The sequence below is a fragment of the Crotalus tigris genome, unplaced genomic scaffold (genome assembly GCF_016545835.1).
Source record: "Crotalus tigris isolate CLP2741 ecotype Arizona unplaced genomic scaffold, ASM1654583v1 scf7180000024358.1859470, whole genome shotgun sequence".
Lineage (NCBI taxonomy): Eukaryota > Metazoa > Chordata > Lepidosauria > Squamata > Viperidae > Crotalus > Crotalus tigris.
In genome coordinates, this window is record NW_024100527.1 from 242,328 (window position 1) to 262,500 (window position 20,173).

The following is a 20,173-nucleotide window of genomic DNA, read 5'->3' on the forward strand; positions in this document are numbered from 1 at the left end:
TAAAACTAATTAGGAGGCATCACTCTGATACGTAACAAGCACTCTACAACTATGAGAGGTACATAATTTGCTCTTGTCATGTATGTTTGTGTTATGATTGGCACACTATGAGCAAACGTATTTTAGAAGCTGTGATTGGCACAGCTAGGAAAAATACATATCTTGGAAGTAAGTTTGGTCTAGTGGTTAAGGCACTAGATTGAAAACCAGGAGACTGTAAAATAGTAAAGGTGAAAGATATCTATCTATCTATCTATCTATCTATCTATCTATCTATCTATCTATCTATCATTGATCATCTATCATATATCATCTATCTACTATCTATTATCCATCCATCCATCTCTCATCTATCTAGATCAGGGGTGTCAAACTGCCAGCCTGCAGGCCGGATACAAAACCATGCCCACCCCATTGTTGGCAATGGAAAAAAAGTAGCGATATGTTGTGACACGTCACATGACGTTGAGAGTTTGACACCCCTGATCTAGATGCTTGGTAACTTTTTTTTAAACTACAGGTTTCCCGCCTATTTTCATTCAACTTGTTAAAAGAATTCTGATTTCAAAATGTCTTTCAACGGAAGAAGAGAATTGTGGTGACATTCCCCTAGTGAAACATGGTGTACTTCCACATATTTAGTTGCAATATGGCCATTGTGTGTGTGTGTGTGTGTGTGTGTGTGTGTGTGTGTACGAGATCTCAAGAAGTTAGAAAGTCTGATGGAACTTATTTTTTACTGATAGTCCTACAAACAGGCGGCGAAGGCTGAGAAGCGAATGGAGAAACAGAATGTAGCTGAAAGGCAGGTTAGTAACAAACCACTTTGGGGAGGTGAGGACATCTGGGCGGGGGCAGGTGTGGCAACCTTACCCAGCATGGTGGCAGGAGGGTGGGACATGTGCCTTTCCCATGCCAGTCCAGCCCCTGCAGCCCCGGGGCAGCCGTGCTGGGCAGCGATGGGCAAAATGTTGAGGTGGGGGCCAGCAGGCTGACCAAAGCAGCAGGTGGAGCACTGGAGGCTTGGGGAGAGAGGGCGCTGAAGTGAGTGGTTGGGCCATTGGCAAGAGCAACGCGTCTGAGCGGAAAGCAGCCTTGGAACAACTGAGGAAGATAAGGAAAGAAATCCTCACTTAACCCAGAAATTTCATTTCTTTCCTTACCTGATTTCCAGCCCAGTGCCATTTTTCCTTCACAATCCACCTTCACTGCCACATGCAAGGAAACAAAGGAATTTTTTTGGGGAAAAAAAGGTCAGTCAATCAATTCCAACTTCTCGTGAAAGATCGTGCAGTTGGAATTGATTGAATGATCTTTTTTTCCCCAAAAAACACTTCCTTTGTTTCCTTGCATGTGGCGGCAGTGGATTGCGAAGGAGAAATGGCATGGGGCTGGGAGTCAGGTAAGGAAAGAAAGGCAATTTCTGGGAGGAGCAAGGATTTCTTTCCTTACCTGCCCCACTTGTTCCAAGGCCGCTTTTCACTCAGACACATTGCTCTTACCAATGGCCCAACCGTCCACTTCAGCGCCCTCTCATCCCCGAGCCTTTGGTGCTCCACCTGCTGCATTGGTGGCTCTGTAGGCAGAGCTGCAAAGTTGTCTTCTCTGTCAGAGAAGGGAACTTCGCAGCTCTGCCTACAGAGCCACCAAAGCTGTAGCTGAATGGGCAGGTGAGGGAGAAAATAACCAAAGGAGTTTATTAGCAGATATTCCATTTATCGAATTTGGTATATTCTTACAACCATTTATTATAGAGTCATGATTTTGTAAAGAATATGTTAAATCTCCTGGAGATAGAAGGGTCTCTGATTCACTTAGGGCAGTGTTTCCCAAACTTGACAATTTTAAGGCATGTGGACTTCAACTCCCGGAATTCCACAGCCAGAATTCCACAGACACCCTGTTCAAATGTCTTTGCTCAAAAGGACTATATTACTTTTTTCAAGTTTATATTCCCTCATTAGCCTAATTCAAATGGTTCAAATGCAAGCAAAACAAATGTACTGTCACAGCTCTAAAAGGCAAGCAGCTGTCTACCTAGTTTGGCGGGTATTTTATTAAATCCTGGAATAAAAGATGGAATACAAATAGGTAGAATTTAGAATGAAGACCGTACACATTAAGATGTTGAACAATATATAATCCTTGGTTATCTGGTTATTCATCCTACAAATTCAAATAAACTGAACCCAAATGTTTATAGATACTTTACAGAACGTTTTTAGATACAGATAATACAGATAGCTATTTCTAAAGAACTGTACCCTTATTTATCTCTATTGACACTTGGTCATGGCTAAAATCAGAGGAATAAACAGTCATAGATGTCAGCCTATATATCCTCTTGATTTCAATATAAGATATATAAGATGCAATATTTTGTTGCTGAATATGCTCATTATTGATACAGGTTTTACTGAGATATAACTTATGAATCCTATAGGAAAGGCATAGTTACACTGAGTGATGAAATCACAGGAACAAGAAACCGAATTTGTTATAAACTACCTTTAAAGATGCTTTAATACAAAAATCATTTATACCTTGAACAGCCTCTTCTTTCACTCTTTTTTTGCAAATATCTGATCTCAGTATTTTAATTTCCTCTGGGCTGATTTTGTAGGGAAGAAACTTTAGCTGAAACAGATGGTTGTCAGCAAACCAGTGCCTGCAAAACACAATTGAGAATTAGTGTATGAAAACTAAAACTTGGCACCATCTAGCTTCCCTTGATATAATTGTCAGAAGAAATCTGGTTTTGTTTTTAAGGGTGGGGGAATAGTCTTTTCAACATTTAAATAATTAACACTTTAAATATGCAAAACAAAAGTTGTTTTTCGTGTATGAGAAAACCTGTGTGCATTATGCAGATTGCAATTCAAAATGGATGGTTGAGAGTTTCCTGAAAAGTCAGCTATTAAGTTAGCACCTTGCTGGTGGTTTATTTCAGCCAGCAGCCTATCCAGGAACTTCACTATCCTATATATGTCATCTAAATAATATCCAACAAATTCCCAAATGACTTTCTTATTTGCAATTTGATCAGTATGATACCTCTCCAGAATCAAATGTAAAAAAGCATATTAAAATATAGATTGACTTCCCAATCCTGAGCTTCTCTGAGGATGCAAATCTTCATCAGGTCTATCCCTATTTTGTTTTCAAGACCAGCTGAACTGACAACTTTCATCTAAAAAAGTAATATATAAGATAATTTACTGAAATGTCTACTAGCAAAATCCCACAGAATGGAAAAGGAAATTATTAGCTTTAATGTAGATTTTAGATATCAAGGAAACATGCCAACAAATACTCTCAAGCTGGCTGTACATGTTCTAACAATGGAGCCCTGTGTACTAAACTAACAACAAGCAAATTGTTGGCTTCCTCCTCCTAAATAGAAAAGCTTCCTGTCCTCTTAGTTTTTATATTGCTATTTTTAATTGTTTTATTATTAGGGATCTTTATATTGTCCTGTTTCTAGAAGCTTGATGAAGGCAGATTGGAAACAGCTTTGACCCAAGTGCATGCTCTCTCTCGCTAACAAAGATAATTATTCTATAATCAGGAGAGGTTTTTGTCTTTCTGGAAGATTGCCTCAGAGTGTTTTGGATTTTTAGTACAATCTAAGATCCAGGGGCTGCATCTTCGGATATCACCTTCCAAAGTGCTTCTAAAACCTGCTGTTAGACTGTTATTTTTAATGTGACAAGAGAAGAAAATTATCACACACACCAAGCATCATCATATAAATTGCTTCAATACAGATATATCATTTTGTCCTGACATCATTTTCCTTTTGAGACATAAGTTCTAGCATATCAATTCTCGCCCTCCTAAAAATTGTGCACCCCATCTATAGCATCAATATCAATATGTGTGTTTGTGTGTGTGTGTGTGTGTGTGTGTGTATGTGCGCACGCGCCATTGAGTCAGTGTTGACTCCTGGCAATTGCCTGGAGTAGTCTCTTGGCAAAACTTTTCAGGAGTGGTTTGTCATTGCTTGTTTTCTGGGGCTCAGAGAGAGTGACTGATCCAAGGTTTCCAAGCTGACTCTGTTCCTAAGGCTGGACTAGAACTCATAGTTTCTCAGGTTCTAGCCTGATGCCTTAACCACTACACCAAACGTATTCTCTGCCATCATATGCACACTAACATTTAGTTACACTAAAGTTTAGGACCTCAAATAGGGGCCATCAAGGAAATGGAGTGCATGCACATCTCATGGAAACATGAAACATCTGCAGAATGATGAGAGAATGAAGAGAAAAATCTTCATAATGCTCTTAAAGAAAGTTGGTATGCAAGCAATAAAGGTCTTAATGGTCGTCTACCAACAGATATGGAAAAACAGCATGGACCAAAAAGGTCTATTTATATCCAAATGTCTTAAAAGGCTTACAGATAGGAGAATGTCTTAAAGCAGGACCCTCCAGCCTTTTGGGCATCTGGGACCAGTTCCATGGAGAGAGTTTTTTCTTTGGGCTGGAGGGGGTGTGGTTTTGTGTCCTACCTGTATCCCATGAATGGGGCTTCACTTGTTTGTGTGGTCTGATTTCTGGCATGCCATGGACTAGCGCTGGTCCATTGATCAGGGGTTGGGGACCTCCGTCTTAAAGGAATGCTCTAATTATGGATACATATGGTGAGAAAATGGACCCCTGATATTATGAAACTGTTGAAAATCTTTCAGAAGAAATTACAGCCACATGTGGAGAAAGAATAGAATAGGAAGGCTTTAAAAAGAATAGGGGAACACCATAGCATGTGCTAATATTAGGTGGAAGAATATAGCAAGAAAATATCCAAAAGAGTTCTACCTCTGCTTTATAGACTACTACTCCAAAGCTTTTTGATCATCCAAGATTCTGTAAGTCTCTCAAAGCAATGGGTATTCATAAGCATCTTATTTTTCTGACAAACAAACTCTACAATAATCAGGATGCCCAGTGAAAACTGAAATTAGTAACACCAAATCATTTTTATCAGAAGAGAAGTCAGGCAGGACTGCATTCTGTCACCATATCTTATCAATCTATACACCAACTATATTACAGATCTGTAACAAGTGACCGCTGGTGTCAAAATCAGCAAATGGAATGTCAATAATCTGAGATATGTGGATTATACTACCTTGGTTGCAGGAACTAGAGAACACCTATGAACAATCACACTAAAAGTAAAGCAGGACAATGAGAAGGTTGAGATTTCTTTTGTGTCTACACGAAAACTAGAGAAATTTAAGACAAGCAATGAATTGGAAGAAATAGTTTCAATTTTCTAGGCTCCAAAATTGATAAAGGATAGTGGATTCAGTGAAGAATAATATGGGGCACAAAACACTGGAATAATAACTATGTATAGTCATAAAATATTGTGACATTTTAATGAAGACAAAAAATTACAATGGTCCATTCAGTGCCAGTGAAAAGAAAGCAATTGATTCTTTTGAACTATGCTATGGAAGTTGTTTTGCATTTCTTGGGCAGCCAAAAGGCCAAACGATTTGATACTAGATGAAATCAAAACTATTATATTTTGGACCTATCACATAGATTGATGGAAAATATAACACTTGGCATAATGAATGGAAGTTGAAGAGGTCTATAGCACATGGATGAATAGATAGAGTACTGGAAGCTAAAGAAATATACCTGCAAGAACATGTAATATGATGAGAGACAAGACAGCTTTGAAGGCTTTTATCTATAAAATCATCAGGTGTCAGCTACAACTTGATGGCACATAACAACCAACAAAAAGAATTGTTTAAACAAGAGTTAGTGTGTTGAGTAACTGCTAGTTTATGACTCCAGAATTCTAAACCTCTCTGTGGACAATCTAGGTTCACTACTTATCTAAGAGTTCAATATTACAGCAGTGCAAAGCTTCTTACTTCAGTGACCAGAGAAAAGTCATTGATAAGATAGTGGAATTATATCATGTGAGGAAATCCATTGTTAAGACAGAAAACTATACCATAAGGTAATTCAGTAGGTAATAATAATAACAACAACAACAACAACATTGGCATTGACAAATTTGCCATTAGTCAATTGCAAAAGGCGGCCTTACTAGGAACTGCTTCCATCTTGCGACGATATCTGTAATACCATCCAACATCCACATCTGCCTATTCCAGGTCCTTGGTAAGGACTCGATAGGTAGACAAAATGCCAAATCCAGTCTGAACATCTGGGTGACTGTGCGATGATCCATAATAATAATAATGGTGGTGGTGGTAATGGTGATGATGATGGAAGGTGATATTGAAAGATATGGTATCCCCCAAATAAGAACTTACTTTTTGTAGTTTTTTTATTTTTTTAACATTGGGTTTTTTGTTTTTTACTTTGATTCAATGGCACAAGTTGATGTTTTTGGATGTTGTTGTGCTGCTTTTTTGCCATCTCTACATTCTCTAGGTCTAGGGAGAATGCTTCAAAATCTTTGAAAGTATCTGATTGAAGCTTGACAGAGCTAATGTCCTCCAAAAAGTGTGCCATCTCTCTGATTTTCATTACATTCTGCCCCAAAGTGAAACACCTGAATTTGTTTTCATATTTCTCACTTTATAGTGGTTAGTTTTTTTTTTTTTTTTTTTTTGTCTCCCCTGTACTGAATCTCAAAACTCAAAGTGTAAGCTTAAATTAAATCATGTCAGCTTTGGATCTGAATCAAATTTTAATCAAATTAAGGCTGATTCACACAAGCCTATTCAATAGCACAGCATATTAAAAGAATAGTAGATTTGGTACCTGGGTAGTTAATTAATACTAGGATATTGCATATAGAACCTGTACATGAGCTAATCCAACAAGAGAGATTTGAGAAGCAATTTTTATTGAAAAATGTTATCTCCTGCACTTTTTCTTTAGACACAGATTGCTGGATGTTTATCTTACTACACAAATGTGTATACGCTCAAAGAAAGAATATGATCCGTTGCTTATAATATTGCTTCAGCAGAGAAACATTTTTTTCCTTGCCTAATAAAAAGGATTTTCATATTGTAGTATTTGTCAACAACAGAAGTTATTTATTTTAGATTTAAGTGCTGATCATGGGTACTCTTGGGGCTGCATATACACTTTTGCATAATTTGGCTGTGATATCAACGTAATCTTACGCAGAGAAAATATATTTAATAAATAAGTGGCAAGAGCTATTTTTGTCCATCCCACTCATCCTGTGGGAGTACTTTGTAGTAATTGTCACTGAATTGCACTCAAATTGGATCATATTTACTTTCTTCCTGTTTTATGATTAGGAATATATTGAGAATATAAAGACTTATTCTAAGTTTTTTTCTAAGCCTCTCAATACTTCAAAATGTTAGTAGATGTTTATGACACTTAAAAATTGGACCTTGTATGGTGTTGTGATATATCACTGAAATATAGTAATATACTAGCAATATATTATGAACACAAATTTCACCAATTGTAATATTATTCCCCACCCAATTCATCAGGAAATGTCAGTAATAAAACCATGCTTAACCTCTCCTTCCTTTTCTTTGAATCAATTTTTTTCTAGTTTTGGTTTTCCTGGACCATAGAAATTCTAAAACCAGACAAATGAAATGCACAGGATGCTATTGTTAAATGTGCTTTAGTTTTTCCTACAGTAAAAAAGCTTTGGATCTCGATATTTGAATATGTGAGTTGAAAAACAGAGGAATCTTTTCAGCATCAGAGCACTTCAACAGGTACAACAGTTCTCAATATGGAAAAAATCTGACTGTAATCATCTGGCTTTGTATCTCCAAGAAGGTCTAGGACCTTTAGGCTCCCACCTTGGCCACACTTTCTTTTCCCCCTGCCACCCACCTCAGCCAATTTTCAGCCAGCTTTCCCCTCCATTGGCCTCCTCTGGCCATTCTTCCTGGCCAATGGGCCCCTGGCCTTCTGCCCCTCACCCTTTGGCCCAGTACATTCACCCAGATACCGTTTGACCCAGGTCTTTGGCTGCATGGCACAAATAACCCTCAGCCAATTGGGTGGCAGGCAGAGGCCATGGTGCTGTGGGGACAGAGTGTGATGGTAGATGGATTATCACAGGAGCTGTAGGGCTGAGGAGAAGGTATGGCAGGTGAACGGCAATGGTGTGCTGCTTCTGGCAATGTGGGGGTGTAGGGGGCATATCAGAGTCCTAGTTGACTTTCCCCCAAAGATTCCCTAACCTTAAAACAACTCTTGGGTGGCGACAGTTACCCAGCTTGAGGGGCTCGGGACGAAGAGGTGCCAGCAATGCTAACTCCCAAGAATGAGGAGATCAGAGGCAGTTACAAGCATGGGAGAGAGGGAGAGTGCGGGGCGAAGAAAGGAAATCAAACATGTTTGATAGGAAGCAGAGTAACCCTGCCCCTATTCCATAGAGGACAGATCCCCATCATCCCAGGCCTAGCAGGGGTCTTCCTGTCCCACAGTTGCAGCCAAAGGGGGGCTCCAGCAAGGAAGAGGACGAGGAAGAGGGTTTCAGCAACCAAAATGGGGATCCCCTCCAAAACAAACATGCTTTGTGGGTACCCTCCCAACATGAGAGAAGTGACCAAAACCTGCTGCAACCACCCAGCAGACAGATGGGGAGGAAAAATAAAAACCAAACACAACCCCCCCACCCACCAATCCTCAACAGAAATGCCCATGAGAACAAAAATCTTGGACAGGAGGACCACTTGGCTAGTGGTTTTGGGGGATGGGAAAAGAGGACAGTTTCACGCCCCTCAAATATTGCCCTCTCACAAAAAGAGGATGAAAACTCTGAAAAAAACAAGGAAAAAAGATTTAAAAAGAGGAGTCTCTAGTGATAGTTTTCTTCCCCCCTTTCCTTTTAGCAGCTTTAATATTTTTCATTTTTTAAGTGCAAATTTTCTCAACTTCTCTTTGCCAGAAAAAAAAAAATTCAGGTGACTAGCACCTGAAAGAAGAGGAGAGGGTGAAGTAGGGCAGAGGAAGGGGCCAGGAGGGGGTCAAAACAAGAAAAAAAGATGATTACATCAGCATCCACATCTGTGTGTGTGAGAGAGAGATTTTTATTTTTTGCCTCACTTTGCTCTTTTAAAAAGACCACAAAAGAAAATGCTTGGTTTCGTTTTAATTCAAAAGGGAGGAATGGGAGGATTTGAGGGTGGGTTGTTTGTTTCAAAGAAAGGGAAAGAGGCAGCCCGTGGGGCTGTGGGGAGGCATGGCACTCAAATAGAGGTGGTGCACAAAATGCTCCTTCCATGTCAGCCGGAGGCAACAGAGGGGAGGGTGGACAAAATGGGAAGCCCCTGTCCTCTCTGCCTAGAACCTCTGACAGCTTAAATTAATAACAACATGCAGAGCAGTGGCTTCCTTTGTTTTTCCACCCTCCCTTCCATTGCCTCTGCACCTGGACTCTGGCCAGGTTCATGCATCACCTCTGTTCACCTGCCATGCCCCACCATGCCCCCTTCCACAATTGAAGAAGCTACATCAGCCCTGCCATTCACCTGCCCACACCCCAGCCCCCCACAATTGCCGTCTCTGCCATTTGCCTACATAACCCTCCCAGGTCCCCTACAATTGCAGAGGCCATGCTGGCCCTGCCATTCATCTGTGCACCCCGCATGCCCCCCACAATGCTAGAAGCTGCACTGGCCTTGCTGTTTGCTTCCGCACCACCCCAGCCCTCCCCCACAATTACTCTGCTTCTCCTCCCCTCTTTTGAGTTGTGAACCAAACTGTCTTTTTGAAGCCCCTTTGAGGCACCCTCCCTCCCTTCTCTGTCCCCAACACACTCTGCCCCCCCCAGAAGCCCCAGAGGCTGACACTTGTGCCACCATTCCCCCTCCCTTCTGTCCTGGTGAAAGATCTACAATGCCCCAAAATGCTGCCACCCCCCATAGCCCCTGCAATTGCCGATCACCAATTGCATGCTGTCCCCATAGCACCATGGCATCTGACTGCCACCCAATTGGCTAGGGCTATTTGTCCTGTCAAATGGCCTGGGTCAAACAGTGTCTGGATAAATGGGCCAGGCCGAAGGGTGAGGGGCAGAGGGTCAGGGGCCCATTTGCAATGGAGAATGGCCAGGGGTGGCCCAACGGAGGATAAAAGCTGGCTATAAATTGGCTGAAGTGGGTGGCAGGGGGTGAAGGAGGTGTGGCCAAGGGTCCTTGCCTAAACATCCCATTCTGGTCCAAGAAGTACACTTACTTCTGCTTTGTAGTTAAACAGATCTCTCTCTCTCTCTCTATCTCCCTCTCTGCCTCTCTCTTTCTCCTCCCCCCCCCCCGCTCTCTATGTCTTTTGGATACATGGATAATCATGTCCATTATTTGTTTATCTATTTGACATTTCTATTTCTATGCTAGAGATGGAGGTGCTTTTTATTGGCATAATAGATTTAACTGCCTCAGATGAAGATGATTGTAAAGGATGTTGAGATAGTAAACATTTATTTTGTCTGTTGAGTTAAGGGTTAAAAAGAAAGAAAGGACACCAAGTGTGTTTCTGTTTCAGATCAGACTTTTGTATATTCTCTTAGTCTAGTAAAAATAAATACTATACGTTATCCATGGGGTTAAACAGCAAAGCAATACAAGTTATGGTAAGATTTCACTTTTTTACCTGCCTACCTCATAAGACTGCCATAAAGCCAGATTCATATCATGACATCACTGCACATGCTAAGATGCTCTGAAAGTTCATTCTGTTCCTTGCTTGCCCCCCCCCCCTCAAAAGGCCAAAAGCTGTCTTAGTTTCTACTGGTAATTACCTATTATAGCAGAGATCAGATCAGTTCTAACCTGCTTTTAGCAGCTCAGTTCTTGCTAGCAAAGACTAATTAAAATTTGTTCCCCAACCTCAACCCCAATTCTGATTTTGATTTATTTTTTTCTGAATTATGCTATGTTAACTAACTTCATCAGCTTTAATATGAATGTTCTTGATACTGTCACAACTGGTTTAGAATGCTTAGAACCTCAATTTCTATGAGCTCCAGATAGCATAGCCAATTACAAGGCACTGTGTAATTACAGCCCAAAACTGTCTTCTGGGTACTTTACTGTCTAAACCTAAGCTATCACAATAGCAAAAGTAAGGGTGTGTTTCTTTCATTTCTTATACAAATACAAAAATGAAAAAACTACAATGGCATACATACAAAATATGACATAATATATATATATATATATGTGATGGAGCTTGTAACTTGGATCCCTTCAAATAGCAGGAATAGCAGGAATTTTGGAGGTACTGAATTTTGGAGGTATTGATGAATCAACAATTTGGATATGGAAGGTACTATTTTGTATTTGTCATCATCTCTAAAAAATGAGATCTGCCTTTTGGGTGTGACTTTATGTACAAATAAAAGTTGCCTTAGTATTGCAGAAGCTTATATCCTGGTTCCTGCCTTTCTAAGCAGCTTCTCAGGACGTATTTGACGTATGTTACTGCATCCTTTTAAAGTGATGGGTTTTTATTGGTTGATGGGACTGGTAAAAAAAAAAAGAAACCTCAGTAGAAAGAAGTTAGATGACCCCATCAAAGATTTATAGATCCCATCTTATGATGCTGTCCCTGACATTACAATGAAGTAAAGATGTAGAAATGTAGCCCTTAACTGTCAGCAATGTCAGCCTACCTGACCATTTCCATAATCAAATACTCATGAGAGAATGAAAACCTGGCACTGCCCCCTTTGCATGGTTCCAAGACAAAGAGCTATTCATCATCTTTTGACTGAGAGTATATGAGGGGATGGAGTAATCCATCAATATCCCTGCTTTTCTGTATCCTGCTCCTGCTTGACAATCTGCATTCTTTTAACAAGGTGATCAAAACTGCTGAGGCATCTGAACAGTTCTATTGTACATTGTGCTTGGAGATGTTAAGTTTGCTGGCATAATAATTTCTTCTTTGTGTGGGATAGTATTATGAAAAAAAAATGTCTCAGATTTATAACAATATCCTGGACATGGGTCATTGCCGCTTATCTTTCTGTTCCTCTCTGTCAAGGCTAAAATGTTCAAGATCATGGGAAATTCCTTCCCCTGTTATATCTTTGAGTACATCTCAATGTCAGCAGGCATCTAATTCTGAGTAACGAGGACTACACAGCAAAAGCTTAGCAGGCCAGGTTTAGTTGTCTCGAGGGAGTTAAAAATATGGTGAAATCTTTTACTTGTCATCATCTGTTCATAATTTAGAGCTTCCCATCTGCACTGTGTTAGTACTGCTTACTACTGCTTATCTCCTCAGGCTTTGGGGAAAAAAATGAGCTTAGCTTGAGGACCAATCAATCAAGTGTGTTATGTAATCCTTTTCTGTATCATTTAAAAAAATAATGCCATGATATTCAGGGAGTAGGAATTTTTTAAAATTTGTATTTTTTAAAAAAAAGAACAAATACAGAAAGAAAATGAAGTATGGATGTCAGGAAGGTGACTCACTAAGTTGAACACAACCCATCAGCCAACTAATTTTGGTTCAAAGGCACTCAATATGTCCTTCAGATTTATTTGGAACCAGCTTGATATTTCTTGGCTGTCCATATTGATTTGATTAAATGTGAAATGTGTAGCTTTGTGGCTGTTCTCGGAGAAAAAAAAATACCCTTAAAAATAAGGATGTAGAAGTCTAATCCAGATCAGGATTGTAATACTCCACAAGGAAGCAAAGTTTCCTTGTTTGACTGAACTCTAACCAAGATTAGATTAACCAAGTGGTTATGATTAGCAAAGTCTAACTTTGGCACCAATTAATGCTTCTCTCTCCCAAAGGCACACTTATGGAGTCACAACCTTTTTCACCTTCTTGGAAGAGGAAAGCCTGCATTGCATTCCTGAACTTGATTAGGAATGCACAAGCTCTGAAGTAATGTGTGAGAGCACATGCGAACCTTCATGATCAACATTTTAAGTGTGTCTTGAACAGTTCGGTCATTAGTGAACAGGGATCTATATTAGGGCCATACTTCACCCTCAAGCAGATCTAATCAATACTTTGAAGTTTTAGTTGTAACCAGTGATGGGATTCAAATACCTGAACAACCAATTCTCTGCATGGACACCACTTCTAGAAATCTGTTCTGAGCCAGGGAGGCCTCTCAGGCCCAGAATGGCCCACCGGAAGTGGTGTGGATGCACTTCCAGCAGTCTGTTCTGGGCCTTGCAAAAAGGGGGTAGGGCATCAGCCAGTTTGCCAAAGTCAACAAAAAAAATAGTTACCAGTTCTACTGAACTGGTGTAAACTGTCTGAATCCCACCACTGGTTATAACCCTAGAGAGGCATGTGAAATTGGAAAAAAATCTTATGTCTATAGAAATAAATATAGTAAATTCCTATTTTAGAAGAACTCAGTGACAGAGGTTTGATTTGATGGACAAAGTCAACTGGCTCTAAGTTTGATCTGAGCATCAGACAATATAGTTAAGGTTGAGTAGTAAGTAGCAGCACAACTTGGATTGATGGGCTGGCACTACATGGCTGCTGCTGCTGCTCAGCAAAGCAGACTAATTTTCTGGCAGTTCCAGCAATGGCATCGTGCAAAGTTTGGTGCTTGCTTCCCTTATTCATCTCTTTTCATGACTGCCACTGGAATATCAGGAAGTACAAATTCTACTGTGCAATAACTAACTTCCATTTGCCATTTAATAGACATCTGGCTTTAACAGACAGTCCATCCCTCCTTATGCAACTCTTCTTGCAATTACAAAAGGCAACATTCACAGCACCAGAAAGTATATGAGTTCATAGTATTGGCTGATATACTGTAACTGATCACTTTTCTCCTGCTTTCTATCTCTCCCTCCTGAACAATGTAAAAAGGGTCTAAACCAGCAAATGTCTTCACAGAATCCAATGATTTTTTATTATAGTGCTGTACTATGTTTTTTTTAAATTTTGGTTTCCCACTGCTTTTACATGATTTCATTTTATATTTATCTAATTTTGATTGGTTCTTTTGTGGAATCATTAATTGTGAGTTGGCTGGCCTTGTTGGAGAGGCTGCGATATATGAACGAGTCTAATAAATGATGATCTTGAATCAATTCATCCGGCAGCCCATGGGCTAGATGCGTCATGCACAGGTCACACGCACTCTGGCTCTGTAAAGGCAAAAAATGTCATGCTACATCATGATACATCACGTGACGGGATTGAACTTGACACCCGTGCTCTAGGCAAAGAAAATAACACCTAAAGAGCAAACAGGCAGCAGCATCTCAACCACTGGAATATAACATGTTCAGTTTTGCTAGTGAGTTCTTCTTTGCCACTGGTAAATCTGTTTCATAATGAGATATGCAACCGGGGTTGAAGCTCCAGTTAAGCCTAGTGAAAATGCTGCTTCTTCAGCAGATCCTGACAAAGGAGGAATGTAATGTTATGGTAAACATCAAGATTGTATAACCATGTGGCCTTTCCCTTCCTCTCAAGAGTAGACTGTTACTTTCCAAAATGATGGCTGGTAAAATCCAGCTGCCTGTATGGTCAGCCTCTGTAACCTGATATGGAGGTGGACACTTGTTCTTTCACCCAGACACGGAAGTATCTTTAAACCTATACCTTTAACACTTCTGCTGGTTAATAACAACCTTTCACCAAAACCTATTAAATGATCAGGCATCATAAATTCTGGATTTTCTAACTTCAGTATGGACCTTTACCATCCCAGTACTTGGATGCAATTCATTCAGAGGCTGAATTTGAGGGATGGATGTGCCTGTATTTAGTTCATAAAACTGATCCTGATTCTGAACAACCTCACTTCTATATAGGGGGTAAAATGTCTGGCATTTTACAAAGGCCCACGGAACCTTTGTCTTCCCTCTCCCTGTGTCAATCATAAGACAGAATGCTGCATTTCTGTAAAGTCTTCCCAAATATTCGCATCCCTTTGTCATCCACATTCATTTTTCAGCAGAGAATTAAAAAAAAGACAGTGTAATATTCAGGGAATGGAGCTTATGCAAGATTAGACTGCTTGAATCCCTCGGTGCTCTCAAAGGCTCATAAGCAGCTCTGAAGATATAATTGTAGTAATTCTAAGCAAATCACTCCCAGCTCCTGATATAGTTTTAGATCATGTCAGTTTTCTGCGACTGGCACAGTCTGTCCTGAGACAACACTGATCATGACGATGAATGTAGTCCTTTCATTGCCCTTTCTAAAACATTACAAAAAAAAGGTAGGGTAAGGAGCTAAATAGGAAGCTTAGAAGGCAATACCTTTAATAACTGCTTGAGTCATGGGTATTTCTTATGAAGAAGTATTTTGCAAATGCATAGTTAAGTCTTAAGGATAGTTTATAGTTGCAGGTCCTATAAAGTCCCAACACAGCTGCAAATAAATTTACAATGAGAATCTGCTTTAACTGGAAAAAAAAAGACATCGATAAATTACTGGAGATGCTAAAAATATCCCAGGGAAAAAAAGATCCCAGATGTTTAAGATTTAATTTGTTCTGGCTAAGGAATCAAGTTAAAGTTGTCCTTTATTTAACAAATGATCACACTTTTTTTCAGCCGTGATATTCAAGGTGTTCCCTACTATATCAGTGGAAAGGGCAGTGTGGACTTTCACAAAGGAGACTACCTAACTGGCACAGCAACAGAGAAGGAGAAGTGCTTATTTTACTCTCTTATCCTTGAGACAGGGTCCGTTTCTTGCAGAATTAAAAACAGTTTTCAAAAGTCACACACTCTGCATTTTCCTGCCGAGAAGGCTGAAATAAATGGTTCCTGTTTTTTTTTGTTTTGTTTTGTTTTGTTTTTAAATTATAGCTAAGGAAGGTAAAGTCACATCCTTGACTGCTTTCAGTCCTGTGACTTTTATAGTTTGACAGAGAAGGAAGCCCAATCACTTCTTTGAACTGCTGCTGATGCTGCAAGGACTTTTCTAGAAAACATTAACAATGATCATCAATCCAAGAAGATAGTGGGGAAACGGACATAAGAGAAAAATCCCCAAATGGATCCATAGGACTAGTGAATAGAACATACTAACAATCAGCACCAAAGAATAACTAGAACAACTGAAAGCATTTCTTTTGTGAGGCGGTTTTCTGAACCATTTAAATGTTCATTGTCAAGGGCTATAAAGATAGGAAGGAAAACTAAGATGTGATTGTGTAATTTTTTTCTACATCTGAATGTTTTTTTTGGGGGGGGGGTGTTAGTTATTTGCTTCTGTGGACAATGATGCAGAAGTGAAAAAGAGATTTGCTATGTATCCTGCTAGCAGATTTATATCCCTTAGGAGATCAAAAATGGGATGAATAAAGTCCATCTAGTGTCCTCAGAAACATCCAATATGAAAATATATCAGTTGGTCAAGATGCCAACCAATTTCTCACATGGTCATTCCAGGAAATACTACAAGATTAAATCAGATTTTTCTGCAAGCTCCATACTGCTGTAAAAGACATTTTAGGCTGAACAAAGAAGAAGAAAAAAAGAAAGAAAAAAAAGTCCTCAAGAGCCTGAACCAAATCATACATTTCAAAGTAAATAACCACCTTCTTCCCTTGAACAGATAATTTATGACAGGATGGTTAACTTTAAAAATCTAAACATAATTATGACAGCAGAACTCTGCCTTGCAAAGCAGAACTAAAGTAAATCAGATTTACACTGATCTAATCAAGTGAAAACACTGGCATCCTTCATTTCTACATGTGAGAAATCGGAGGGTATTGCCTGAAATTAACTTTTGTGCTTTTAATGATTATATCTGATATCAAACTTCTCATTTAATAGGCATTTCCCTAGGCTACTTTGTTTCATATTATATAAATAAGAGCAATTCTTCAAATTAACAAGAGTCATCTGGCACTAACATATTTAATAAGTGTGTTCTTCTGGACTTCAAGATGTTTGTTATTATTTCTGTTATTGTTTAATTTGAACAAATTGCAAACTGCAGGTGATTGGCTCCATTCTGTTAATATTTTATAATCATTTGCTCATAACGTCTTAAAATACACCATATCCTATCCACTATGTAACTAGGCAAGGCAGCACTGACTAATAAGAGAGGACACACAATACACATCAACATAGAGGTGGGGCTTTTTTAAAAAAAATTATTAGAAATTTATCCCCCCTTCATTACTTTATAAGTAACTCAAGACAGTGAACATACACAATATTCCTTCCTCCTTCCTGCTCTTTTTTTCCCCACAACAATCACCCCGTGAGATGGTTTGAGCTGAGAGAGAGTGACTGACCCAAATTCACCCAGCGGCTTTCATGCCTAAAATGGGACTAGAACTCATAGTCTCTTCATTTCTGAGTAATGCTATATGGGCACATAAATTTTATCACTTTATATCTTGGAAGACGCTCAACAGAGAAATTTGTTTAGCACCTACGTCTTAACTCCATAGATCCAAGGAAAGATGTTTATTCTCTCCTGTTGATATTTTTTTCATTTACAGAATAATAAAATTGGAAGGGAAGGTCTTTGAATACACCTCCATGCTAAGGCAGGAAACCTTATACCATTTCAGACAAATTATTGTCCAAACTCTTCTTAAAAACTTCCATTGTTGGAGCACTAACAACTTCTGGAGGCAAGTTGTTCCACGGATTGATTGTTCTGTTAGGAAATTTCTCCTTAGTTCTAGGTTGGACCTCTCCTTGATTAGTTTCCATCCATTGCTTCTTGTTCTGCCTTCAGCTGCTTTGGAACCTTCAGCTGCCCCCCCCCTTCTCTTTAGCCACACACTGAACTCCACTATATGCTGGCCTTTTCCGTTTTGCTCCATATATACAGGTAAAACCTCTTTAAAAAATAAGACTACAGCCTATCCTGCTAAGATCCTGCCCTAAGCTCTGGAAATCTTTCAGCACAAAAAGTATTCTTTTGTGGGCAGGTTATTAGTGCCAAGATGCACAACAACATCAACATCACATACTGGCATTCTTTACTATCTTAACAATGAACTTCTTTTTTCTGTTGGCAATAGCACCAGATGGACACCTCACCTCTTTCAAAACTTCCACATCCTTTCCTAAGTTAACACCTCTTACAATTGAATCACCAACTATCTCTTTTTTAGATTTAGTTTACTAGATTTATTGAAATTTATTTAGATATAGATTTATTTATATTTAGAGTTATGTTACAATGCTTTTAATTATCTTATTTAGGTCTAGCACCTGTTTTGCTAGCTTTAAGTAACTATTTAATCTTAGGTTTTCTAGCTTTCAGGCCTTTGTGCAGATACTAAGGAGTTTCACCTTGCCAAGATACATCACCTTGCCTAGATATGTGGTGTGCTTGGCACTCTCTGAGCTTGGCTGTTTTCTTGCCGATGTTTCATTACTCAAACACTGATGATGTTATCTAGTTGGGTAATGAGACACCTTCAAGAAAACAACCAAACTTAAAGAACACCAAAGACCCCACACACTTCAACCCTGAGCTATAAATATTCTCATCTATTGGTACCCAGACATATTATACTGCCTTAATACAGTGAAGTATTTCATAACTTAAGAACTGAGTGAAGCATTTCATAACTTGATTAAGAATTGAGGTGCGAAACAATCTGTGTCATAATTCCTATATTATGCCATCCATGTTACATTGCTGCTGCTCCTTAATTAGAAGCAGGTTGATACTCTGCTACATAGAATTATTGCAAAGGGGGCCTTTGTTTGAATCTCCTAGAAGCAAATGACCCCCTTTTTCACAGAACATAGAATAACAGGGTTAGAAGAAATCTTGGAGGTCTTGAGCAGGAGACCCTGTGCCATTTCCCACAAATATTTGTTCAATCTTTCTTGAAAACTCCAGAGATGGAGCACCCACAACCACTGGAGGCAAGTTTTTCTATTATAATTAGGAACAATTAATTTCTCCTTAATTTTAGATTGGATCTCTTTTTGATAATCTTCCATCTGTTACTTCTTGTCCTTGAAGTTCTGAAGAATAACTTGACTCCTTCTTCTTTATGACATCCCCTCAAATAAGGGAAAACAGCTATCATGCTAGCCCAGTTACTCTCTTTGTTAGACTAGACATAGCTAATTCCTGCAACATTCATTTTGCAATTTAGATTCTATACTCCTTATCATCTTTCTTACACCTCTCTAGAGTCCGTCTAGAGTCTCAGTATCTTTTTTTTTTAATTGTGGTGATCAGAATTAGATGCAGTACTTCAAGTGTGGTCTTACCAGTGCAGTATAAAGCAGTAATGTTACTTCACATGATCTTGATACTATCCCTCTGTTGATTCAGCCCAGGACTGCATTAGTTTTTTTTGGCAACTACAGCACATTGCTGGCTCAATGCTAAAATGGCTGTTCTCTAGGACATCCAGATCCCTATCACACTCACTTTTTTTGATCCAGATATCACCTATTTTATACATATGCATTTGGTTCTTCTTGCCTGAGTGTAAGACCTTGCATTTCTCACCACTGAATTATGTTTTGTTGGATAGGGTCCAGTGTTCAAGTCTGTCAATATCCTTCGGTGTCTTGAATCTATCTTCTAAAGTGTTGGCCATTGCCCCCAGGTGTCATATGCAGATTTGATGAATTCTCCTTCTATACCCTCATCTAAATCATTTATAAAGATGTGGAAGAGTATTGGAACTCAAGCAGAACTTTGGAGTATTTCACTGCATGCTTCCCTCCATTTAGATAAAGTTCCATTGAAGACTAGATACTGAGTATGATTGGTTAGCTAGTTGTGAATCCATCTGGTGGTGATGCTCTATATCCACATTGTTCTTTCTTACCAAGAAGTAGGCTGTAGTCTGCTTTATCAAATGCTTTACTGAAGTCTAACTAAAGTATATCATAGTATTTCCTGAGCCACTAATGTAGTCACTTTGTCAAAGAAGGCAATAAGGTTTGTCTGGTATGATCTGCTTTTAACAAACCCATGTTAACTTCTAATAATAGCTTTGGTCATGTCTAGGTGGCTTGCAAATCTGCTACTTAATTATCTTCCAGGATTTCCTAGATATTGGTGTTAGGCTAATTGGTCTGTAGTTTCCTGGGTCCATTTTATTCCCCTTTTTGAAGGTTGGAACCACATCAGCTTTTTTCCAGTCCTCGGGTATTTCCTCAGTGCTCTGGGAACATTGAAAGATTTTGTTCAGTGGTTCAAAGATCATGTCTGCCAGCTCTTTCAGTACTCTGAGAGGAAATTGTTTCTTAGTTTATCAGAGAGTGCTT